The 26,843-nt window shown below is 45.0% G+C and overlaps 1 pseudogene; it reads right to left on the reverse strand.

Annotated features, from left to right (window-relative positions):
- Nucleotides 1-20,032: 20,032 nt before the first annotated feature.
- Nucleotides 20,033-21,024, reverse strand: LOC118855358 (annotated as a pseudogene).
- Nucleotides 21,025-26,843: the final 5,819 nt, after the last annotated feature.

Consider the following 26,843-nt stretch of genomic DNA (forward strand, 5'->3'; position numbering starts at 1 on the left):
TTTGGCATATGGTGTAAGATATTGGTCTATGCCCAGTTTCTACCCTACCATTTCCCAATTTTCCCAGCAGTTTTTGTGAAATAGTGAATTCTTAGCCCAGAAGCTGGCCTCTTTGGGTTTATCAAAGAGTAGATTGCTGTAGTTGTTGACTGCTGGGTCTTGGGTACCTATCCTATTCCACTGATCCACGACTCTGTTTCTTAGCCAGTACCAAGTGGTTTTGATGACTGCTGCTCTATGGTACAGTTTAATATCTGGTTTGGCTAGGCCACCTTCCCTAGCATTTCTTTTCGTTCATGACATGAGATAGCATTACAAAATGCAAAATGGATAATTTTGATTATGTTAAATTGAAAAGTTTTTGTATAAAAAAGCCAATGCAACAAAGAGAAATTGGGAGAAAATCTTTACAACTAGTGTCTCTGATAAAGGCCTCATCTCTAAAATATACAGGGAACTGAGCCACATTTATAGGAATACAAGTCATTCCCCAATTGAGAAATGGTCAAAGGATATGAACAGGCAGTTTTGAGAGGAAGAAATTAACAGTATCTATAGGCATATGAAAAAATGCTCTAAATCACTACTGATTGGAGAAATGCAAATCAAAACAACTCTTAGGTACCACATCTCTCCTGTCAGATTGGCTAAAATGACAAAACAGGAAAATGATAAATGCTGGAGAGGATATAGGGAAAACTGGAACACTGTTGCATTGCTGGTGGAGTTGTGAACTGATCCAGCCATTCTGGAGAGCAATTTGGAACTATACCCAAAGGGCTATAAAAAATGTTCATACCCTTTGACCCAGCAATACCACTTCTAGGGTTGTATCCCAAAGAGAGCACACAAGTGGGAAAAGGACCCGTATGTACAAAAATATTTATAGTTGCTTTTTTTGTAGTAGCAAAGAATTGGAAATCAAGGGGATGCCCATCAATTGGGGAATGGCTGAACAAGTTGTGGTATATGAATGTAATGGAATCCTACTGTACTATAAGAAATGGGGAAGATACGGACTTCATGATAACCTGGAAAAACCTACACAATATAATGCTGAGTGAGCAGAGCAGAACTAGGAGAACATTATACACAACCACAGATATATTGATTCAGTGATAACTAACCTTGATAAACTTGGCTCTTCTCAGCAATACAAGGTTCAAAGACAACTCCAAAGTCCTCAAGATGGAGAGAGCTATCTACGTCCAGAGAAAGAACTATGGAGTCTGAATGCAGATTGAGGCAAACTATTTGCTCTCCTTTTTTTTCTTTTGTTTTTTTTTCTCTTGTGTTCTTGCTTTTGGGGGTTTTTTTGTTTTGTTTCTTCTTTCTCATTATTCATTTCATTGGTCATAATTCTTCTTTATAATTTGACTATTGTGTAAATAAGTTTAACGTGAAGTTATATGTAGAAGATATATCAGATTCCATGCTGTCTTGGGGAGGAGGGGAAGAAAATCTGGAACTCAAAATCATGCAGAACTGAGTGTTGTAAACATATTCAATAAAAGGAAGCCCTTTGAGGGGACATGCTTGAAAAAAAATCATAAGCATATTAATCTATTTGCAAACAATTAAAATAATAGAGGCATAGGAAAATCAAATAAATACAACTTTAATTTCAAACTAATGGAACAAATTCTCTTGTATTTGTATTGTTTTCTTAAAAAAGAAAGATGAATCTATAAAGTCAAAGAAGATACAAAAGGAACCATCAAGGGATTGTTTAAAAAAAAAAGGACAAGGGACCAAAGATTTTAGGAGAACTTAAAGAATAAGATGAAAAGGTGAAAGGACTGGATTGCTGCTCCATGGTCAAAATCCCATTGCCCTCCTAAGCTAATCAACATCTTTTGTGGGAGGGGAATGACAAAGTGAGAAATGGCTAGAATGGGAGAGGGAAGGTCAGTAAGGAAGCAGAGTGGGTAATGTGCCTTTTATAGGTGAATAGAAATGTTTAATAACTCCCTTAGTCTCTCAACAAGAGTGAGGGATGCCCAAGTAAAGGAGGGGAAGGACTGGAATGGGGAGGGGAGGGAAAAAGGAAAGGGGAGTCAAACAGAATGGCCCTAAATAACTTTACATTGAGAAGAGATGTATGCCTGTCATAAGATACTGGAGCATTATAATGAACTTCATCTTGGGGTATTTTTATGTAGGTTCACCTTGTTCTCTGTGAAGAGGTGGTCCTGCCCTGGACAGTCATTTATCCCCAAGGGAAGGGGTTATATGAGTTCTGAAAGGCAACCAGCACCCCGAGGGGTGATAGTGGAGGAGGAGCAGTATAGAACAAGACACTAATTTGACCTTAGGAATGTAGACTGATTATGGTAAGGGCAGGACATAAGGCCAGGTCCCAAGATTTGGGACCCAAAGAGCATTGCTTCTCTCATAAATTGATCTTCCTCAGAGTGAGAGATGGAAAGGAGAACGGGGCATGGCATGTGATACACAAAGGCAATACCATTGAAACTAGATTAAAGAGGGAACTCAAACCTGGTTCCCCCCTTGCCTATCAAATCTTTACCCCACCCCCATTAGGGGTATAGAGGGAATAAGTATAACCTATCGATAAGAAAATAAAACTTTGAATAAACATGAAGGGAAGATAACTTGAAAGGCAAGATTCAAAAGAGGAAGACTTCTTTAAAGAGGCTATAGAAAAAAAGATCCTAAAAATAAAAGGTTAGAGGAGAGAAGGGTAAATATTTTGTGCCACTTATCCGAGTGGGGGGTGGGGAGAGGAAGGAGATAAAAGAAGGCAGAGGTAGATTAATCAATTTTTAAAAGTGAAATGAACAGTAGAGTATATAGATAAAGTCACAAAACAGGTTATTTCAGTTACACAGAATTTATTTTAATTATTTTAACCCAGTTACACATAAAAACCATTAACTTTCATTTTTAAATTTTTGAGTTCCAAATTCTCTCTCTCTCTCCCTTCCTCCCTCCACTCCCCACTCCCTGACACACTAAACAATCTGATATAGGTTATACATGAGCAATCATGTAAAACATATTTCCGTATTAGTCATTTTGTAGAAGAAAACAAACTAAAAAAATAAATACAAAAGAAAGAGAGAGTGAAAAACAGTGTGCTTCTTTCTGCATTCAGACTCCATCAGTTCTTTCTCTGGAGACAGATAACATCTTTCGTCATGAGTCCTTTGGATTTGGCTTAGATCATTGTACTGCTGAGAATAGCTAAGTCGTTCCCAGTTGTTCACCATACAGTATTGCTGTTACTGTGTACAATGTTCTCCTGGTTCTGCTCATTTCACTTTGCATCAGTTCATGTAAGTCTTTCCAGGTTGTTGGTTTTGGGGTTTTTTTGTTTGCTTGTTTTGTGTTGTTTTGAAATTTACACAGATAGAGCGTTGGAGAGGGTAGATGGATGTATAACCAAGAACCATTCTCCAGTGGGTAAGAAGTGAAAGGATGTGAACAGTCCTCAAAGGAAGAATTGTAAACCATTAACAACCATAGGAAAGATTGCTCCAAATCACTGAAAAGAGAAACACAAATAAAAACAGCTCTTGGACTTCAACTTTATATCTAGCAAACTGGCAAATACAAAATAAAGTATGTAGATAGATAACGCAAGATAATGGAAAGAAAGGCACAGTAATATGCCTTGTGGGGATGCGAATGGGTCCAAAGATTCTGAAAAGCAATTTGAAATTATGCTTTAAAAATTACCAATGTTTGTGACTTCCGTCACACTGCCAGGCATGTACACCAAGAAGACCAAAGACAGAAAGGACCCATGTACACCTAAGTGATACTTTGTGTTGTGTTAGGTGAGACCTGGAAGCAAAGTAGATGCCCATCAACAGCAAAATGGCAAATCAAATCGTGATAAGTGAATGTGATGGAATCTTACTAGGATGCAAATTTAAGTCTTATCTCAAAACCCATTGGCACAGGATTCTCTCCTGATTGGTGGAGATGAAACTCCTGCCCTGCGTGGGGTAGAGGGGCAGAACCGGTGAGAGGCAGAGATCTCTAGCCTTAGTGAATCCCCCTGAGACTCATCAAGCTCCTAACAGAATTGCTTTGGGCTGTTCTGAGAGAGAAGATGGAAGAGGCCAATGCCACTTCAGGTTGTTGAAAGAAAAGACCAGGAAGACATTCAATGAGCAGGCAGTCTCCATCATGTCCCTATATCCAGCTTGCTTCTCTAGAGATTTTGGGGAGTTTCTCCTTGAATGAGATGTAGGACATTCTCTTGAGTGGGCTAATTTATCTCTCTCCCAATGGGAGAGCTCCTTCACTTTATTATCTGGCATGTATTGTCCTCTGTATACCTTCTCTGATTTCTGTTTTGCTATCACTTTAGGTAAATGAGTTTGTTTGCCATTTGCTACGTGTGTTCATTGTGGGACTGGTATGTGATGGGAAAGGAGCCAAGCCTTGATTACAGACCGTGGGCTCCTCCTTCCCCCCAATAATAATGAGGCAAAGTCATCAGAAGTTAGTGAACTGGAGATCATATCCCCTAGACTAACAATATTTAAAGGAGCAGATGGGTTAGTTTTAGCTATAGATGTAATGACAGATATAAGAGATAAAGCCATAATAGTACTACAGATATCATCTAGATAGGGTTCGAATCCTCTTTCTTGGGAAAACAGCATGGCCTGCAGCCCCAGCTTCCTGCTTTCTCTCCTGGGAGGAATGAAAAAGCTCCCTTGGAGAAAGGCAAGGGAAGGAGAGACTAGAGATGTCTCTTCTTCCTCCCTTCAGGTCAGTGGGCCTTGCTGTCCCTTCACATGGGCCCAACACCCTCTACACGTGGGGGTCTTCCCTACATAAGAAATGAAGAATGTGAAAAAGTCAGAGGAGTATAGGAATATGTCTACAAACTGATGCAAATGATGGAAGGCTAGCAAAAAGACAAGGTATCCAGCGACTGACAATCCAGATGGAGAGACAAACACTCAATAACTGACCACTGCGTGATGACAGTGACCAGTCTGGGCTCCAAAGAGAGGGAAAATGCACTTGCCCTCTTCCCTTCTTTGCACAGGATGTTCCTAAAGTCTGGACACATGGGCAAAATGCATGTTTTCAAGAAATGAGATGAATGAAATTTTCAAACACATTTTATTTCATTGGAATATTAACAAATAACATCTTCAATATGATTTCCATCATTTGTGATGCAAAGGTTGATGCACTGTGCAAGATTCATGTGAACTCAGTGCAACAACTCCACATTGCCGTCAATTTTCCTATGTGTCCAGACTTTAGGGACACCTTGTAGATCATAGGGATGGAATATTCTCAAACATTTCCTGACTCAGTTGATGTGTTGGGTAGTTTGACTGAACCATTTTTTTCTTGTTTCTTATTTAATATTTGTATTGGGGGGAGCAACTCTTTGAGAAGGGGAAGAAAAATGTTATTGAAAATCATAACGGTGACGTAAAGATAAAAGGGACCAATAAACATATGTTGTTTAATGGAGTTAGACTCGATGAGGACCTGGAAATCTCTGCCATGGAAGGGGCCTCAGCAGCCATCTCGTCCCACTCACACCTGGATGAAAGTCCTCTGGACAATGACCAAGGCAGTGAGGGAGAAATTGTCCCCTCGGGAGGCTGTCCATTTCACTTCGGGAAAGCTCTCAAGATCAGAAAGGTTCACATGACATCCCCCCCAAATCTTCCTCTTTAATTTCTGCCCTTTGTCCCTCATTCTGCCTTCAGGTCCTTGAAAAGAATTCTTCTATCCCCTGACTTCCCTTCTCTTGGGTTCATCCTCCTCATTTCCTTCAGCCATTCCTCTTATGACAGGATCTCACAGCCCTTCGCTGTGCTCATCATTCTGGCCAACATTTATGTGGTGTCCCAATGTTCACAAAACACATGCCATCTCATCGAGTCCTTATAACCATCCTGCAGGAGGTAGAGGCTAATTATTATCCTCATTTACAAATATGGAAATTGAGGCTCAGAAAGATTAAACTGCTTACCTCTGGGGTAAGACAGTTAAGTTTATCTGAGGCAGAATTTGAACCCAGATCTTCTTACCTACAAATTTAGCCCTCTGTCCATTATGCCAACAGAACTCAAGCACCCTCCTCCTTGGATCCCTCTGGAGCCTAGTCCTCCCTATCTCTGAGCCACTCAGTCCATCGACTATATCGGAGAAACAGCTGTCCTGTTTTCAGATGTCTAACAAAACAAAGCCTCATGAACAAAAGTCAGCCCGCGGAGCTGTTTTTTCCAAAGCACCAGAGACACACTCCTTGGCACAACCTGGAAAGTTCTGCTCAGCAAAACTGAGCAAATGGGACTAGAATCCTTCCCATTTGACCCATGAGGAAACCAAGGACTGGACACAAACACTTAAGCCAAGCTCTCCAGTGTACTGAGCCCTCCCCCAAAAGCTCATCCCTCAAAACTGGAAATCGAGGGGATGTCCATCAATAGGGGAATGACTGAGCAAATCGTAGTATATGATTGTGATGGCATACTATTATGCTGTAAGAAATGACACGGGGGGGGGGGTTCAGAAAAGCCTGGGAAGTCTTATATGAACTGGTGCAAAGTGAAGTGAGCAGAACCAGGAAAACACTGTACACAGTAACAGCAAAGCTGTATGATGATCAACTGTGGAAGATTTAGCTACTCTGATCAAGACAATGATCCAAGACAATTCTGAAGGACTCATTTTGAAGTTGCTTTCCACCACTGGAGAGAGAACTGGTGAAGTCCAAGTACAAATTTGAAGTATGGGGTTTTTTTTCTCTTTATTTTTATTGCTTTTTCCTTGCAACATGGCTAACATGAGAATGTTTTGAATGATTTCACATGTATAATTGATATATTTCTTGCCTTCTCAATGGGTCAGGGAGGGGCTAAAAGGAGGAGGGAGAGAATTTAAAACTCAAAAAATTTAAATGAATCTTAAAAATAAACAAACCATAAAACTGTAAAAGAAGGAAAAGAGTAATTCAAGTAGGAAACTACATGAGAGTAGGATGGGATGAGCTCTTCCTCACCAATGGCCTTATACCAGTTTCTCTCCTCACCCTGGAGCAGGGTCCTGGACCTACCTTTGGCTCAATGAAGGGCAAATTTCAGGTCCTAGCTTCATATTTATCTGGGCATAGACATTCCTAGTTATGGAAAGTCCAACCCAGTGGGAAAGGCAAATTAATTAGTTTTTTCATCTATAAAATGGAGATAATAAATTTGCACCTTCTGCCTGGCGTAGTTACTGCAAGGAACTGTTGGCCATTTACAAAGTGCTCCACAGTTTGGGCTAGTATTTTTCCTACCATATTTAAGAAGGAAGGGAAGAAGGAAGGAAGGAAGGGAGGGAGGGAGGAAGGAAGGAAGGGCAGGAGGGAGGAAGAGAGGGAGGGAGGGAGTCTGCTTGATCACCACCATTATTTTAAGGGCTTCTCAGGAGGACTCCAAAAACTTATTGCATCTCAGAGGCACTTGGAGAAAATCTAGAACCACTGTTATTGACCAAAGAAGCATCATTAGCTGAAGGAACCAAGGTGTCCAGCAGCTGAGTGGAAAAGAGCCCAAACACCATGGAAAGACTCGGGCCGACACCTATGGAGCTCAGAGACCTACCCTTATCCCCATCATGGAGATCACGGCCAGATCTTTCAATCCTCCCTTTCTCTGTTCAAAGGTTGCCCCAGTTTCCACCGGAGGAACCAGGCCTGGAGCCAGATGACACCCATGGCCATACCTGTGGAGAATTCCCCTGGCATCTGTGATGCTAAAGGGCTCCGGGGTGGTCCTCAGACCATTCTGGCAACCACCTCCTTCTCCGAGCACACTCTTTGTGATGGAGGGGTAGCATTTGGTAAGTCCTGGGGTGGGAGATCATTGTGAGGCTTTGAATAGACCCTTGTGCACTATTTATTTTCCTTTGCCTATATAACCCAGTGCTTGTCTAGGCTTTCCCTGCTGTGACCAGTCAAACCCTGACATTCACTAGTATGACAAAGCTTGGCTCCTATCCCCTGGTAAAAGCATTCATTAATGTGGGTCCTGAGGTCACCCAGTTTCCCCCAGCCTAGCACCACGGGGTCCTGAGCAGCCCTTGTACAAAATTCCAGTGGGAGAAACCTCCAGCTACACCTGTGACACCATGTGAACCATAGTAATGGAGTCTGGGACCCTGGAGTGACCTCATGGCAGAGAGATGCCCTGTTCCTGTATCCTTTGCCCAATGAACAGTCAATCGGATCCATCAGTGGCAGGTTCTCAGGCTCAGCCTAGGAGCCCATTGGCTCACAGAGGACATTCATCTGGCCCGGTCAGAGAATTATCTAGAAATGGGAGTTATTTCCATTATGACTGCTCTGTGTATTAGTGTTGAGCCCCCAAACTGTTTGTTTTATTGAACTGTGAATCCAATAAATCTTTTTTTAATCCTACTTCATGCACACAAAGAAACAAAATTATGTAATGTGGGCTAGTGAGAAGAGCCTGGGACTTGGGAAGAAGGCTACTGGTGTCCAGGCCTGGCTCTTCTCTATAGTTAACTGATAATCAGGCCTCAAGAGGGAGAAAGTCCCGCATGCAGTGACCAGGAAAGTGTTTCTGTTTTTTTTTCTAGAGCTTCTCTGCTCACCTGCCAAGTGCCGCATGGAGGGTCTCTCTAGGCCCACTTGTGCCGTATGCCTCACTTAGTTGGGAAGTCACCTTGGGGATAGAACCTACCCATCCCTCCTTCTGAGAAAGCAATGAGGTCACCACCAGGAAGAAGAAAACACACATGCTGTAACTTGTGAGAGGGGTCCGCAGAAGCTCCCAGCATGGCACAGAATTTGAAAAGAAGGAGTTAAGCAACAACTCGGCTTCCTGTGTGTTTCTTTTCCTCCAGAGATGACTGCAGGATTTGTGGCCCAGTCCCCTCCCCAGGACCATGCCCAGGTTAAGAGGCATCACCTCTCCCAGGGTCAGCTGCTCCTCTTAATAATGGCCAGCAGCCCCTCACACCACCTGCTCGTCCCCATCCACCAGGACCAGGCTCAGGCTCAGAACTTAGACATTGGGCTTTTCTAACACCCCAACACAGTGAATAGCACTGCTCTTTCTGAGGCAGTGGAGAGAATACCCTTGTGGAGAGAATACACAGGGTGGCCTGATCACTGCCTGATATCAGGAGAAAGCACAGGATTTGGAGGCAGAACGCCCAGGCCAGTTCTACCTGCCACCTGTGTGACCTTGAGAGGGTTGAGTCTCAGTTTCTCATCTGTAAAGTTAGGGATTTGAACTAGATCATCTCCAAGATCTCCTCTCCTATAGTCCTAAAGTCTAAGATTGGATTATGCCAATAAACCAAGAGAGCTCAAAACCAAAAACAGTGTGGGAGAGAAGGCCAGCTCACAACGCTATCCAGGTGATGTGGCATTAGCCAACTGGCTGGCATCAACAATAACCGCCCAAAGGCTGCCTTCACAAACAGATGGCAGGTATCACCTGCTACTGTAGTTTCAACTTTATTAATAAAATGTATGCTATAGGTAACATACATACATACATAGAGACTATAAATACAGGTCAGTATAGGGGCACATTGAACTGAATTGAATGGGGGTGGGGAGGGGAAGGATATTCTCTCCCTCCTCAACCCTCCTCCCACCCCTCCCCCACACAAGCAAGAGTCTAACCTTGGGAGTACATGGTTAACTCCCCTTCACTGGAATATGGTTGGTTTGCTTGACTCTCAAGGTATAAGTGGGGTCTACATCTCACTTCGAAACCATCAGCCAAACCGGTCCATTTCAAACATGAAGTGTCTTCCATGGGCCTGTGGTCACTGGACATGCAGATGATCACTGGCTCTGCCCTCAAAAAACTTGCAGTTTAATTTACAGTTTGGCAGTAGAATGGGGGGTGGGGGCAAGGAAGGATTCATACTCTGATAACAGGGAGAGTGAGGTCACCACACACCGGAGGTCCAGCCCTGAGACAACAGTGGAAGGAGCGATTGCTCTCCCCGGGGTCTTGATGAGGAGGGCCAGACAAGGCTTCATAGGAGAGGTATCTCAATGTGTTCGTAATGGAATGGAGTTCTTCAGCTGAGATGAGGTGCCCACTCAAAGCTGGGGTAGGGCATAAGGAAAGGCCTAGAGATGGAAGAGGGCAGGATGAGAGCTGGACTGGAGAGGAATCCTATACAGACAACACATGAAGAGGAGCAGTCTGAAATAAGATGTGCCAGGTAGGTCGGGGCCAGATTGTGGCAGCTTTGAATGCCAGTCTAAGGCATTTATACTACATTCAGGAAACACTGGGCAGCCCCTGAGTATGTAATGGCATTAGGATGCCACAGGAGCTAGAGGTTTGTCAATTAACTTCTATTATTATTTAATGAATTTCTATAATTTCATTGAGATTAATTACCCAAAGGATAATGCTAAGAAACTGTCCCAATGAGCTATTTTTGGTAGAAGTGCAGAAATGTATAGATGTGTGTGTGAGAGAGAGACAGAGACAGAGAGACACAGAAGGACAGAGACAGAGTCAAGGATAAACAGAGACAGAGCAACAGAGACAGACAGAGAGACAGGTACAGAGACAGAGTCAAGGATAGACAGAGACAGAGTAACAGAGATAGAATCAAAGAGAGACAGAGATAGAGACAGACAAACAGACACAGAGTCAAGGATAATGAGATGGAGACAGAGACAGAGACAAGGAGACAAAGAGAGGCAGAAATAGGGTGGGGAGTAGGAAAGAAGGTGATGGTGCTCCAAGTGGCAAAAGAAATGCCACCCATCAGAATGGAAGGATTAACTGCCATTCATGTTGTACATACACATTTGTTCAGGGAGCCTCCCACACTGGAATTCAAGCCCGTTGAGGGTAAGGATTGACTTTCTCTGTCTCCCCAGCAGGTAGCACCAGTGCCTGGCATGCAGTATACTCTAAATAAATGCTTGTCAACTTTTGACTGACTTGTCCCTGCCCTCCTCCCACCCCATTTACAGCATCTCTCAATCACTCAGCACGAATTAACACCCTTCTATGTGCCAGGCACTGTGCTGGGTACTAGAGATTCAAATGCAGTGCTTGACTGGAGGGAGCTGATGTTCTATAACCCTCATCCCATATGCACAGTACAGCCTATGCCATAGTCAGATGGGTACATCCCAAGCAGCCATGAAGACGTCTGCATTTCCTATTTTTTGGTTTACTGCAGACAGCGTCGATCTGCTCTCCTCACTGTGGTAGTGGGTGGGAGGGGGGCGGTGTTTAATCAGCAATGACCCAGAATCATTTTCTATCTGAACAAAAGAATGCAGAATTCGCTGGTGGAGCCCCCAGGGGCTTGGTTGCTAAGCAGAAATACATAGCAACAAGGGCTGGGATAGGAGAAAGGAGGAAAGGAGAGACCCAAGAGCTGAGATGAAAGGGTGAGGGAAGCAGAGGGGGGAGGGAAGGAGACAAGGAGAGGGAGAATAAGGGGAAGAAAGAGTAAAGGAGAAGGAGGAGAGGAGAGACAAGACTGAGAGGAAAGAGGGAGGCTGAAGGAAGGGAGAGGCTGAAAGATTAAACAAAGACAGGAAAGGAGAGAGAGATGGAGGGAGGAAAGAGGGATAAAAGAGGAGAAGAAGAAACAAAAAGACAGAGATGGAGAAAAAAATAGACAAAGGAAGCCAGCAAAAGAAAAAAAGATAAGGGGAGGGGAGGGGAGGGAAGGGGAGGGGAAGTGCAGCAAACACTCCAAACGGCCCATGGTTTGCTCTATCCCCTGGGCTGGCCCTCAAACAGCCACAGCCAGCCCACCACTCCCAGCCCAGGGAGGTGGGGGAACAGCTACCCCAATCCTGTGGTCACTGCCTCTGGGCAGCTAAGACAACTGAGAAAATGCGGGCAATTATGGCATTGCCTTAACTGGGCACAAGCCCACAGTGCCAGGTGCCAGCCAGGTCAGTGACATATCAAACACACTGTCCAGCTTATGTGGAAAGAGGGGAGAGAATGCCCATAGCAATGACCTTCAGAGTCTATTGTTATATTAGCATTAGAAATGGGTTCGGCATGCAGAGAGGCCACAGGGCTTCAGATCTCCCACTATGCCTAGACCTCTTGTGGATGAGCAGAATTAGACCCAAAGCAGGTACAGTAAAACCTGAAAAACTCATTGAGTTCCCATGGAACTGTTCACAATGTCTACAATGTGACTGACGCAGCCAATGGCCAGTCTGCAGTCCTCATTGGATGTTGTCAAGGGGCCAGACCCAGAAACCTGCAAAATGGCAGAAGGGTGATAACAAGAGAGGGCCATTCCCTCCCCAAAGTCACCCAAGGTTTCATCTGTCAGGCCAATGAGGTAAAGGAGTCAGTGACTGGGGAAGGCCTCAGCACCTCACCTCTTGATGGGGGGCAAGGGGGAAGGAGGGAATTTTCTCTCTTCCCCACCACTGGCCATGGCATCCAGCAGTTTAGCAAGTCCCCCAGAAGGACTTACTTAACCTAGCTGCTACAGAGCCAGTTTGATAGTGTTCAAGGAACTTCTGAGGAAGCATACAGAGATGGAAACAGATACAAAGAGGCCATGACTGGAGATTGGAAAGCAGCTTCAAAGAAGAGGACCTCTGACAGCCAAGAAGGGAAGGAAACATGGGCTAGAGAGAGGGAGTGCCATCCCTAGAGTCCTTTGGAGAGGAGCAGATGCTGGCAGCCCAGTTAAGATACCTACCCAACAAAGGAGCTGTTCCCAGAAGGGAGTTTTAGGAGGATTCTGCTGGGAAAGAAAGAAAGGACAAGATAGGAGGATTTGGTCATATGAGTTCCCTGCCTCACTCCTATTGCATTCATTTGGTTTGGTTTTTTGTTTTGTTTTGTTTCGTTTAGTTTTCAGTTTCAGCTCTTGCCAGGGAGGCTCTGTGGGAGACCATGCCTTAGGTTTATTGTGCAAATGTTTTTATAACTACTTTCTGTGACATTTCTAGAAATGCCTTTCCTTAGAGCAAATTTTATCTACTCAGTGGTGTCAAACTCCAATAGAGACAGGGCCACTAAACCATACATAAGTATCTTTTCTGGCTGCATATTGACTCAGAAAAATCTCTTATTAACATTATCTGTGGTCTATTGTATTTGTATTTATTTTGTTAAATATTTCCCAATTACATTTTAATCTGTTTCTGACCCACTTGAAAGTACTGCTACTACATCACTGCTGTGTGTTTAAATACCTCTGTACTAGCTGAGTGTTTATAGGAAATACACCAGTGGGGGCTCATAAACTGTGATCATAGAAGTGAGTACTCACTTGAACCTGAGGTTGCATTGGCCCTCTTGTGACACAATTCACATATAGGAGTACAAATTGGGAAAGTCATTCAGAGGTACATTCATCCTGTGGTCACCTTGTGATCTTGGGAACAGGGTTCACCAAAGGGCTAGGAAATTTTGAAACAATCAAAATGAATATTACCTCTGATTTCTGCTGCATTGATGATTTTTGTAATTGAGTTGGTATCTGTCCGAACTCACCTCACACAGGAATGCAGATTTCCCTCCACCTTACTTTAAAGAAAATTAAAAGGAAAATTATCACTCATACCATTAGTCCTTGGGACAATTGCTTGTGTCTGTAAGCTCCAACCAGCTTAACCTGGTGCCAGATAAAAAGATAGGTCATCTATTCTTGGGTAGTTGGGGGAGTTTTGACTTCCTTCATGGGGGTAGCAAGTCTATTAGTACTGATCTCCTAGCAAAGATTACAGTTAACATTCCTTAACTGTCAGAGGGTGTGTGATTAGCTTCACCTGAATACCAGCCCACTTTTCTTAGTATAGCCAACCGTAATGTTCCATGACTACCTAGACCTCCTTCTTTTCCACATGGCATCACTGGGTTCACTGGCTTTACTGAGACTGCCAGTCTGACCCACTTTATTTACAGTCATGTGCATCGCTGTTAATAAACTGCTCTCCCTTGGAGTCTGTACCTCAACCTACCTTTATTAAATTTCCTAGAGGCAAAATGATGACCCTGGATCACAAGGTCAGTGAGAGCTGCACTTCTAACTTCAATCTTAGACTTCTCTTGGCCATAAGTGTTCCTGTTGGAGGTCTTGGAACCCTGGCAATAAGAAGCCCCATGCCCTGACCCAGGACCTCCTGCCTTAAGCTGAGAGGTCATAGCCACACAGAAGTCCAGGCTCAGGTAGCTCTCCAATGTTCCCACCATACATGTACCTCATTGGCTTCCACAGCGACCCCACTGTTTGTGTTGTGTCTCCTATTCCAATTGTCTCCCTTCCCTTGAGCCCAGAGGGGTTGTCTCTGGGGTTTTGCAGGACCATGCACTTACTAGCTGGCACACTGGCTTTTGGCCCCTCATCACAACTGCAGAAGTAAGGTCTGAGGAAAAGGCAGAAACAAAGCAGATACATCAGAATGGAAAAACTGAGGCAAAGGAGGCTTATTCCTAGTATAGAATTCATTAAAGGAGAAAGCAGATAGAGCCACAGCACAGAAAGGCAGAAAGATCACAAGCCTGGGGGGTGGAGGAAGCCCCACCTTTGCCACTCCCCAACTGGGTGAACATGGCACTCCTCCTGGTCCTCTCTGGGCCTGCTTCCTCCTTTAAAAAATAAAGAGTTAACATGACTAATGTGGAAATCCGTTTAATAAGAATGTATATGTAGAGCCTATATCAGATTGCATGCCATCTTGGGGAGGGGGAGGAGAGAGAGGCAGAGAAAATGTAAAACTCAAAAGCTTATTGAAATGAATGTTAAAAACTAAAATTAAATAAATTCATTTAAAGAAAGAAGAGGCAAGAAACAGGTGCAGACTGGTAGAATCACTAAAAACCAATGAATGGGTAAAGAAATAAAAGAGCTGAGATTTAAAAAAAAAAAGTTTTAATTAAATGATCCTTTTCCGCTCAGTGATCCCATCTCCATATTACATTTGGAAGCTGTTTCTATTTCCAGAAAACAAGAGAATCAAAGTGAAAGCTGTTATTGGTTTGTTTTTGCCAAAAATCCACGCTTGATGGAGGTGCTAAAAGTAAACAGCCCAAATGCCCAAATGCTGCTAAGATGGTAGCCACTTCAGAGGAACGTTTGAGCTGTTGAAACTCTCCCGGTATGGAATAAGCTGCCTCTGTACGAAAGTCACTGCCTTCTCATGAGAGGGAGAGCTCTCCAAACGCTAGGTGCACGACCCCTTGGAAGGGGAGTTTGGGTTATTCTCATTTGGATATGAACTGAACCAGCTGAGGTACTTTCCATTTGGGAAACTCTGTGAGGGACAAATGCAAAGTACAGGGGAGGCTCACATGGGCCAGAGCCAGCTAGGAAGACTTTCCTAAGAGAGCAAAGGAGAACATCAAAGAGAGTGGAGAACAGTGGGAGCAAAGGAGCTTGAAACTGGCCAGTGGAAAAGATCTGTCAGAGTCAAGCACAGGTGCAAGGGTGTAAGGCCGGGAAGACAGGAGGTAATGTGCTACTGTGGCTCTCAAGTCAGAAGTCTGGGTTCCAGTTCTGCCACCGATGCTTACTATCAGGCACTGTACAAGGCCTTGTGCAGTCTCCGCTGCAGCTCCCCAACAAGCCCACTAAAGAGCATTCCATCTCCCACCTCCACATCTCCTCGTTTCTGCCTCTGAGACACTGGTGCCTCCTTCAAGATAGGTCCTTACCTGTTTGCCTCTCTCATCCCTTGGTCAAATGAAAGCCAATGAGGAGGGGGAGGGGCTGGTTTTCATTTTGTCCTGGTATCTCCCATGTCTGGTGTAAAGATTGGGTAGAACCACCCCATCCCATTTTATCTCTGACAGCTTCACCAGATGATATCACCATCAGTCAATCAAAGAAAACCTCGGACTTTGATGAAAGACTTTGGAAGCTGTTGGATGTGGTGAAATGTCGAGACAAGAAGTCTGTTCCGATGGGTCACGTGATTTCATTGATTTCATCATGCCCCCTGGGTGCTGTACAAAACCGTCCAGCTAGCTAGGACGGGAAGAAAACACAGAAATGGAAGCGTTCAGCAGCCACTTCAAGCTGGTTAATTAAATAATTCCCCGCTGATCATCATGTACTGGGGGTCTCAAGCCAATAGCGTGAGAAAGTCACTTCTGATTCCTCCAGGGGTACCCCTAGAACCCTGAAGCCAGCGTGGCTCTGGGAACCTGCCTCCTCAGCAAAAGTGGAAGGTGGATGAAGAATCTTCATAGCTTCCATGGCAAGGACGCCAGTACGGAGCCCACCCCACAAATAGGCTTTTAAGAATCTATATTAGATGGCATTAAACCCGGTGTGTTTAGAGGAACTTGTAATGAAATTGGAAAATCAGGCTAATTCTGATGGATTTTTAATTTACCCTATCTGCTTATGAAGTGAGTCTTGTCCACAGAGAGAAAGATAAAAATTCTTTAAGACAGTAATTGCTTCTCTCTCCAGGAGAGATTGTAGGGAGAAACTTCTGTCTCATTGTTAGCGTGTGGGTTAGGAAGGTAGAGGAGCCACTGGGAGATGGAAAGGGGGAGGTAGGAGAGATCAAGACAAGCCCGAAATAGTATGTGCTGAAACCTACTGCCTCCTGCCTGACTACGTCATGCCCTGTGCCACTGAGGTGGGGGCCAGGCTGCAATGTCATCTTAACAAGGCACAAATGCAGTGAGTAATTCAGTCCTATATCCGGGTGAGTGCACAGTCTTTCTCCTTTCTCCCCCTTTGTCACAAGCTGCTGCCTCCACCTGCTGCCTCATTTCCTGGCAGCCCTGGAATGACTCCCATCATGGAGGCTGTCTGGTCCTCTCTTTGTCATCAGCATTTGTGGGCCAGAGACAGAGGCCCTCTTTCTCTCGAACACAGCTTCCCAAGTGTGGAAAGCCCAGCCTGATCTCCAGGAGTATCTGAAGTCTTCCCATCCAGCACCTCCTGGCAAACATCCCATTCCCCTCCAGCTGGCATGGATGACTTTGGCCATAACCATGGCATCTGGGCAGTCAGTACCCACACCCTCCAAGTCATGAGTATGTGTTATAGTTGTAATATTCATAGCAATTTTGACTTAGAACTGGAAAGGACCTGGGAGATCCAACTCCTTCTTCTTACAGAGCAGAAAACTGAGGCCCAGAGTAGGGGAAGGACTTCCCCAAGGGCATAGGTTGTAAATTACAGAGCCAGGTTTGAACCCAAGTCCCATGGCTCCAAGTCAAATATCCCGTCTGTTATACTTGCTGCCCCAGGCGGGTTAGCCTACCCTGCCAGGTGTGGAGAGGCTGAGGTCACCTTTTTCTTGTTGTCCAGTCAGTCATGTCTGATTCTCGGTGACCCTATGGATGATAGCACTCCCAGCCGTCTATGCTTCACTGTCTCCTGAAGTCTGTCCAAGCTCATGTTTATTGCTTCCATGACACCATTCATCCAACTCTTCTCCTTTTGCCATCAGTCTTTCCCAACATCAGGGTCTTTCCCAATGAGTTCCATCTTCTCATTACATGGCCAGAGCATTTCAGCTTCAGTAGTTGTCCTTCCAATGAATAGACCGAAGTAATTTAGAGTCAGTGAGGTCAGCTGGCATTTAATGACCAGCATGTATATGGAGCTTTAAGGTTTGCAAAGCACTTTACAGATAATGTCTCATTTGATTCTCCCAGCCCTGGAAAGTCAATGCTATGATTATTCCTATTTGGCATTTGAGAAAACTAAGTGACGTGCCCAGAGTCACGGAGCTAGTAAGTACCCGAGGTCAGGTTTGAACTCGGGTCACCTGAGGTCCAAAGCTTAGGAGGCATGGCAACCTGATACAGTGAAAAGGATGGGGGATTTGGGTGTGAATCTTGCCTTTCACAGTTCTTGTATGACTCTGGGAAAGTCATTTTACCCCTCTGGGCCTATGTTTATTTTCTGTAAAATGGGGGGACTTGGTAGTTGCTTCCAGTTCCAAATCTGTGATATTATGACATCAGCAGAGCTTAACAGGAGCACAGCAGAGGGGGATGGCAAGGGCACCAATGGTCCAAAGCCCAGCATCTGCTCCAAGGCTTTCCTCCACTCCAGGGCCCCTCGGGCTGTTGGGAGAGAGGTCAAAGGGAAAGGGCCAGGCTGAGCTAGGAAGCCAGGTGCTTCTTCCATGTGCCCATCTGACTAGGAGGGGGACCCTGGGGGATGGCCTCTACCACAGAAGAGCACACCTCCGGAGCTCCACCTGGCCCAGAGGTTAAGGAGGGTCCCCTCGACCAGGGCTGTCCTGAAGCCAACCAGAGCTCGCTGGCAAGAGCCTTTTGCTAAATCTTCAGTGTGTTTTACACCTCAGAAACGGTCTACAAATCAGGGCTTGATTAATTGGTTTATTGACTTCTAGACTTAAGAAAGTGAAAAAGAAATTGTCCACAACACAGGCTAAACTTTAAAATATGTCCTATGTAAAAATAACTTTTTCAGAAAATCCAGATGTTAAGCAACAGCCAGCAGCCTCTGTCATGCCCCAACCACTAACTCAGTTTGACTTCTCTCTGTCTCATTGAGTTAAGACTTGGCTGGCCACTTATGGAAAAGGGATCTGGAAAAAAATCTGCCTGCTCAGAGCCAAGGATGGCCTCAGACCTTAGATCTAGAGCTGTGACAGTTTCACAGGTGGCCTTCGACGTCCAACCTCCATTGCCAGTGGGCACCTACAGGGACTCCCTGCTCTTCAGGTAAAATCATTTGGAGAACCAGAGGCACAGTGACACAAAGGCCAAATTCCAGGTGCCAGCTGAGTGAAAAAGGTCCTGCCTGCCAATCTTCTCTGGCCATGGCCCTACTCAAATTCATCCAGGCATTCCTGGGCAAACTCTTTCTGCTGAGCTCATTGCTTCATGAAAATACCTTCTGTTATAGACTGAGACACCAGGAGCACAGCCACCTACAAATAATATCTTGGGAACAGGAAAAAGGCCCTCCCCACCTCATGAACTGGGCCATTGCATCTTCATGGAGCCCCAAAGACTCCCAAGGGAGGATGACGAGAGAAGAGGTTTCCAGAGAGTGTGAACATGGATTGGGAGGGAGTCAGTGTTCTGGCCAAAGCATCCGGGAGGTGAGCTTGTGTCAGCACCTTGGCTTTCATGTAAAGACTTCCATAAGCTCAGAAACAGAATTTTATTGGAAAAGATCTCAACAGCCTCTAGTCCAGCCATACCTAGAAGGAGTCTCCACTATAATCTACCCAACAAATGGTCATTGAGCTTCTTCTTGAAGACCTCCAAGGAAAAGGAATTTCCCAACTCTTGAGTGAAGTCATTCTAGCACTGGACAGCTCCAAGTGTTAGAAAGTTGTTCCAGATACCCAGCTTAAATATAGAAAACAATACATTTTAATCTCTCCCATTGTCACCGGTTACACCCTCTGGCCAAACAGGATGGGTCTAATCCTTCCTCCTTACAGACCTTCAAGCCAGAGGTTTCTTAGGGGCTGCTGATATTACAGACCCAACAACAATATCTTCATTAACACTTTGAGGAGTCTGTGATTTCATCCCTATGAACTTTCCCTCCTGCACTTCACATCCACAACCTCTTAGGCTCTACAAACCATGCCCGGGCTGCCTCAGAAGTCTCCCCAAAGGCCCCATTTCTCTAAATCTTGTGACACTATTGGAGCATTTGGGCAGTCTGTTAGTTACCCCGGACTCTCATTACGCAACCAGTCTTTTTTTTCTGGTCATTCATCTCTCTAATGACGGCTTATGTGGCTTCTTTTCTTTTCTTTTAGTGAAAATTCAATTTATTTGTCTTTTGGTGACAGGGGACATAAGAAGCCAAGTGAGTGTTTCACGTCAGAGATTTCACTTCCATTACCTTGAAATGTTCATTCCTTTGGCTAAGGAGAGAGCCTGAAGAAAGACAAGCGACATATATATGACTAAAAAGGTACAAGAAAGCAAACAACCTCACCCTAATAAGGACTAACCTGAGTTACTGTTAGTTGTGAGTTACCACAAATTGATTTTCTAAAATGACAAGAGGGAAGAGCAGAAAGTGTTGTTTCTGGCTATTCCAACTGCTTTGGTCATTTCTTTCCATGTGGCTTTTAGTCATCTTCTTCACATAGATACAGAAGTGCCTTCTGGTAGTCTCCATTTTTTTCTTGTCGGATGAAGTCATGCAGAGATTTTCTGTACTTCCTCTTGAATTCAGGTCTAATTTTCAGCATGTCCACCTCACTGCAGGAGACCATAATCCTGATCAAGACCTTGTCACAGGACCCCTTGCCCTTCGTGGAATCATAAAACTGGTCAGCAAACTACAGGGGCTTGTTCTGAATGCACGGGCCCAGGTTGAGGAAGGCGTTTTCGAAGTCTCCTTTGGTATCTTTGTTGATACTCTCCAGCATGCCATAAGGCTGTAGCTCTTATACCTTCCAAATACTTTCCAGAGGTGGCACCACTCCTCTTGGTCATAATACTGATCCATTTAGGGACACCGGTTCCCTTCCTCTTCATTCCTCCATCATAGAGTTCCCAAGCATCTTGGTCAATTACCTCATAATCAATCGCCAAGCCATCCTCTGCCCGTTTGCCCTTTGCCAGGGCAACCATCAATTTAGGGGAAGTCTCCAAATGTGTCCGAAATAATGTCCTTCTCCAACTCTGTCTTGTGCATTTCTCTGTAGACTTTGTTAATTTTGTTCCATGAGCAGATGATCTCAATGATGGAGTCTTCACCAGTACCCAGGCCCTTGATGGAGGCTTTTGGCTCTGAAGCACCATACTGATCAGGTGTCTTCAAAAGGCCCAAAATCACTGTCTCCAGGCGGCCAGGTAGGGCAGATTTCAGTGCTGATGCAAGTTCCTTTTCGGTCCTTCTCTGATAAGCAAAGGCAATATCTTGTCTCTGTTCATTGCTTTGATTTGTCAGAATGTTGACTCCTTTGGTCTTGATGGCTGCCTCAATGTTTATAGCATCCCTCTCAGCATCAAAGTTGTTATAAGCCTTGATGGAGTCATATGCACTTGCAGGAGTCAAACGATCACTCTCCAAACTGAGCTTGCACAAAATTTCATGAATTGTAGACATCTTGAAAGAAGCTGAGCCAAGCTGAGAGAGCAGGGAGCTATTCAGGCTTCAGGCCTTTTGTGTGGTTTCTTATGAGTACTGCTAGGTCCCAAATAGAATTGTAAAGTGGTCAAATTATTTAAATTCATATCTCATATTTCCATTGGGCTGGAACCGATGATTATATCTAACATAATATAACATATCTAACAAATAGAATGCATGCAGCTGCTTCATGGGGATTCATTATTCACACTAATTGAGACCTAGCCATAATTCATTCTACATAATGTAATGCAGCCGGCCCACACCCGCCATGCGCCTCTCCATTACCCTTTGGGTGATCTCTTTGGAGACTGTGGTACTCTATGACTCATAGCCATGTGAATATTGTTGAAGGCTTACTGACATTAAATAGATATGCCTTTGTTTAGGGAAACCTTGGGATCCTTTAAAGAATGGTGCAACCTCCCAAATGCAAGCCAGCCCTCTTTCCTCCCTCTGTCTCTTCCTGACCCTAGCTCCTTGGTCCATGTACAATGAAAAAGAAAAACAATCTCAATTCACATTTCTGGAGAGCCAGTAGGGCATAACGGAAATAGTGCTTTGGAGTCACGAACCTGTATTTAAATCCTGTCTTTGCCATTCACTAGCTATATGACCGCTGGAAAAATCTCTTTCCTTCTTTGGGCCTTAGATTTCCCAACTGTGAAATGGGCGTAAAAAGGTTCATCTTCATTCAAAGATTAAAGGCCAGAGCCCAGGGAAACATTTCCTCTCACCCACTTACAACCTAACCCAACCAGAGAGCATTTATGTTGCAGGACCATTTCCCAGGCTCTGCCTCCATCTCCCACCAAAGGCCTTTTAAGGAGCAAGAGCGCCGTGGGTCTGGGTTGTGTTCCTCCCACCTTGTTTCCTGGGTACAGACAACAAAGATGGGGACAATAATGATGATATTTACATGGTGCTCTAAGGTCTACCAAGTACTTTAGCCGGGTTACCTCACATGATTCTCCAAACAACCTCATGAGCCATAGGTGCGATTGATAGCTCCTCTTCACCAATGAGGAAATTGAGTTTGAGAAAGGTGGTTTGCCCAGAACTTAAAAGGGAGACATGATAGATCCATTCAAGTATCTGAAGGGCAGTCTGCCCCAGGGGGCAGAATTCATCATTTGATCAATAAACAAACATTTGAATGACAGATGTGAGGACTCGACCTCTAGGCAGGAGAGCCGGTTTGGAGTTCTGTGGGCACTGGGAGCTCTCTGATCGAGCATGGTTGAGTCTCCTAACTTTCAAGTCACCAATAAAACAGGGAGGAAAGTATTCATATTACCTACAAATAGGAAAAATGATTATGCAAACATCTAATGCTGCTGGCTTGAGCCCCCATTGGCGTACTCCCCACTCCCAAGATGGTCAGTTGAGAATCATTTAGTCAACCAGCTTTGAATAGCTTTTTTGAAAGGGGCATTTACTAAGGTGGTACTAAAACATAATTGGCACAAAAATTTGCCCCCTCCCAAATACTCTCTCCCTCGAGTACATAGAGTCCATGGCAAAGTGGATCAAGCCACTTAGAGGACACAAAGGAATGAGCCACAGTTCCAGGTGACTGAAAGTCTTTCCCATTCTTCCAACACTTGAGAAATTCTCCATGGGCATAATGTCTCTTTTTCTGGGTTCCTTGGAGAACCAAGAATCTAGGCTGACCTTGGCTCTTAATGATATAAACACCGCAGCCAGGCAGTCTAGGGATGCCCTTTAGAACTCTGATGAGAAGATGGGAAATACATCCTCACAGACCTTTCAGAACTGGAAGGTCCTTCTGGTTCCAGTGGGGGAAGGGGAAGAAAACTTTATCAAGGTCCAAAGCTGAGGCCTTTGCCCCATCTCCTTCCTTTCCCTGGGCAGTTTCTTATCAGAGATGTTCTAGAAAACCACGCTCTCCCATTTCTGTATTTTCTTCCATATCTGACCCAACTGGATGCTTTTAAGCATTCATTTATGAATGCATGAATGAAGGACTTATTAAGCACCTACATGTATGCAAAGCACTGTGCTAAACCCCGGAGATTCAGAGTAATAAGACATTCCCTGTTCTCCTGGAGCTCATCTCCTAATGGGGAAAACAACACAGATGGAAAGCTTCAGCTACAAGTCAAATGAAAAGGTACCAAGGCCCTTTGCGAATAATCACAGACCACCATCATGTCATCATTCAACAGGGAAGGCAAGGGTCAAGTGAAGTTTTCTCCACTAGAAACTATGTACAACCTGAATGTGCCCTCTGGGTTCAAATCTCACTTCACTTTTACTTGCTTTGTCACCCTAAGCAAGTTCTTTAATTGCTCTGTGCCTCAGTTTCCTCGTCTGTAAATCTAGAGAAATAGCAACGTCTCTTTCCCACTGTCAAGAGAGTTAATGTAGGTAATATTTGGCTAGTCTTGGCCATCTAAATGGGCTGTTAGGAGCATGAGCGTCATCACCATCCCACACAATCGGTAATCTAGCAGAAACAGAATTTCTGAAGGAAAGATGGCTAAGAAGATGCCTTCTTCCTCCTCTCCCACAGCCCCACAAGTTTATCTGAAGAGAAACACATCTCAGAGCGACCAAACAAGAAGTGCCCCCTGGTTGGCTTCTCCCCCATTTCTCTACACGCCCCTCCCCCCCCCCCCCCCGTCTTTTCTCAGCTGTTCAGTTTTGTTCATATCCTCCCTCAGACTGAGAATGAATACCCCTTGAGGTTGGAGGAGGGGAATTTCCTGCTGCCGTGGCAATGGTCCCCATAGCAACAGCTAATTAATTGTATGCTGATGAACTAGAGGGGAAAGGAAAGAAAGTCAGCCTGAGGGAGATGATTCTTGGGGAAGTCAAAGTGGGTGTGAATGATGGATAGTTCATTCAGCGAAGGCCTGGAGGCGAGGATGGGGGGTGGGGAGGTCAGAAATGCAAATGACCCCAGTCCTGCCAGACAGAGACCCTGGGGCACTGGCGCCAGGCCACTGGGGGAGGGGGATGGTGAGGACTGGAGTGAGAGAAGAGCTCACCCGAGCTGCCATCTGCTCTCTTCTTAATTTAACTAATCATTCTAGTTTCCTAGGTCCTAAGCCCTGCGGCTTCCATCTGCTCAGGGTCTTTCATGCTGTCTGCATAATGTAGATTCAGCACCCATAGGGCAAAGCCCAGAGCATGGTGCCCCAGGTGAGGATGCCTGGCATCCTCATCAGTGGGCAGGACTGCTTCCTAGCCCAGAAAGGAAGTCCCAGTGAAGCTGACTCGCTTCTATGTGGTACCTGGCTACATTTATACAGAGCTTTAATGTGGATAGACTTAGAAGCATCATCCCTTAACTTCTGCAACAACCCTCCCGGGTGGGCACTGCCGGTAATTTTATTCTCATTTTATGGACAAGGAAACGGAGAGCTTAGGTGAGTTGCTTGTGGTCACAGGCAGGATTAGACCTCAGATCTTCCTCACTCCAAGTCTTCGGTCTCTATTGCCTCCGGCTACCCTGAATGTGCTGTGTGCAAATTCTCCCCCAGCATCTCTGCACTGTTGGTGCTTGCCTTAAGTGCTTGTGAAATAAGTGAATGAATGGCCCTTTCTCAATGAATGGCTCCCTCCACTTGCTGCGGCCATAAATCAATAGGATAAATAAATACAAGCCGGGAGGAAAGGAAAGTCCACACAGACAGAAGAGCCAGCATCTTCTCATTGTCACCTTGGTCAGATACTGAACATGCCCCTCATTGGATTTTCTGCTCCAGATCACCCATTACTAGTCATGGCTTCCGAAAGAAAAAGGTGGGGTGAGGAGGGCAAGGACCAATGACCTGCTAACGGTCTCGGGGACCATCTGGTCTCAGTTTCCTCCCAGTGCCTAGTGGGCCATATGCCTTCTGTGATGGCTTCATTTGAGGTATAAGAGTGAGCCAAGGGGTGACTCCCAGCCTAGCTGTGGGGGAGGAAACCTCCTAGGCTCCCCTAACTGGAGGTGATCCTCTGCATGCCAGTGTGGACCCCTCAATGAGCAAGAGCCATGATCCCAGCCATCTCCAAAGTGAGACCAGAGATTAAGCAGGCAGGAGTAGGAAGAAGTCCACGCTATAAATAAGAGACATGGCTCCCTGCCTCCTCCCACCAGCTAGTAAACCCAAGGCCCAAAGCTACAATTCAGATTGGATTGTTTCCTGATCCAACAGTCATTTATTGAGGGGCTGCTATACGCAAAGCCCTATACAGTGTCAGGGATTCAGAGACTGTGCCCTCGGGCATCTTGAATTCTTGGCAGGGGTGGAGGTGAGGGGAGCATCACCTGTACACAAGTAAGTAGAATATGATAAGAACAAAGGGGAGGACAAGGTGAAATCTTAGGTAAGACAGGTCACTTTTTCCCCTGAGCATTCAGGGAGGGCTTCACTGAGAAGGTGGTACCTTAGTGGAGCTGTGAAGGATGAGAATTTCAAAAGGCAGAGGAAAGAGGAAGAGATGGTCTCTGCCAGGCGACAGAGGGGAAGGAGGGCAGAACAAAACCAAGAAACAAGTGGCATTTAAACTCATTCCTTTCAGTCTTCTCATGATGGGATTGGGCTGGACAGCCACTGATTAACATCCATCCCTCTGGGAAAAAAATGAAGATAGGAAACTTTAATTTAATTTAACTGCATTATTAACATTTTCTCCATCGCTTTCTTAAGTCTAGACCATCGACAAAACAACAAATCAAGGCCTAATTGGTGGCGTGGGCCAATTTCTGAGGTGTGAATGCTCACACAGAAAATTTAACAATCAGCTCCAGCACATCCCTGGTTCAGCCCTAGCGGAGCCTCTCCTAAGGTTATTAAATGCCTACTATGTGCAGAGCACTAAACTAAGTGCTGAGGATACAAAGAATGGCGAATTCTCTGCCCATGAGGAACTCCCGGTCTAGTGAGGGAGACGACTTACAGACAACTATGTACGAGCAAGCTATGTACAGGATAAACAGGAAATAATCAGCAGAGGGAAGGCACAAGAATTAGGGAAAAGCTTCCTGTAGAAGGTGGGATTTTAGCCAGGCCTTAAAGGAAGTCAGGGAAGCCAGGAGGCCGAGCCAAGGAGGGAGTGCATTCCAGGAATGGGGGACAGCCAGAGGAAATGTTTGAAGCCCAAAGAGAGTGCCTCATTTGGGGAGCAGAAGCCCTGCGCCTGGGGGTCCCTCCCAGCTTTATGGGTCACCTCCACTGTCTGTTTCTAAGGACCCCACAACATTCTAATACATGCTTTGAAAAAGGATGACACTCTCTGCTCTACGACATTCTATATTCTGTTTTAAGGTTATTCATAGCCCTAATATTCTGTTTTAGAGTCTCTTGTCACTCTGACATTATATATTCTAAGGATTTTCCCAGATCTAACATTCTGTGTTTGAGGTCTCTCCCAGCTCTGACATTGTCTGTTCTTTGTCTAAAAAAGAATTTGTACCACCAATCCTCTATGTGAATGTAGAGAGCATGAGTAAGTCAAAGATGGCCCTCGGTTTCCTGGCTTAGCATAGGAAAGAAGAGGAACAGGGAGGAGGAATCTGGGCAGAGGTAAGAGCCACATCTTCACAATGTTCATCTCTAGCTGGCAATACCCTAGATTGTCAGAGATGTTTGTTGCGCAAAGTTGGGTGCGACACCAACCTAAGAGCATGAGTCTGAGGGTTGAGACCATTGCCACAACTTCATAATTGACATCATTCGGTCTCTGCTCTCTCCCTCTCCCAGCCCATCCTCTGCACACCTGGCAGATTGGTAGGACAAAAGAATGGACCATGTTACTCCTTTGCTCAAGAAGCTCCAGTGGTTCCT

The sequence above is a fragment of the Trichosurus vulpecula genome, chromosome 6 (assembly GCF_011100635.1).
Source record: "Trichosurus vulpecula isolate mTriVul1 chromosome 6, mTriVul1.pri, whole genome shotgun sequence".
In the NCBI taxonomy this organism is placed as follows: domain Eukaryota; kingdom Metazoa; phylum Chordata; class Mammalia; order Diprotodontia; family Phalangeridae; genus Trichosurus; species Trichosurus vulpecula.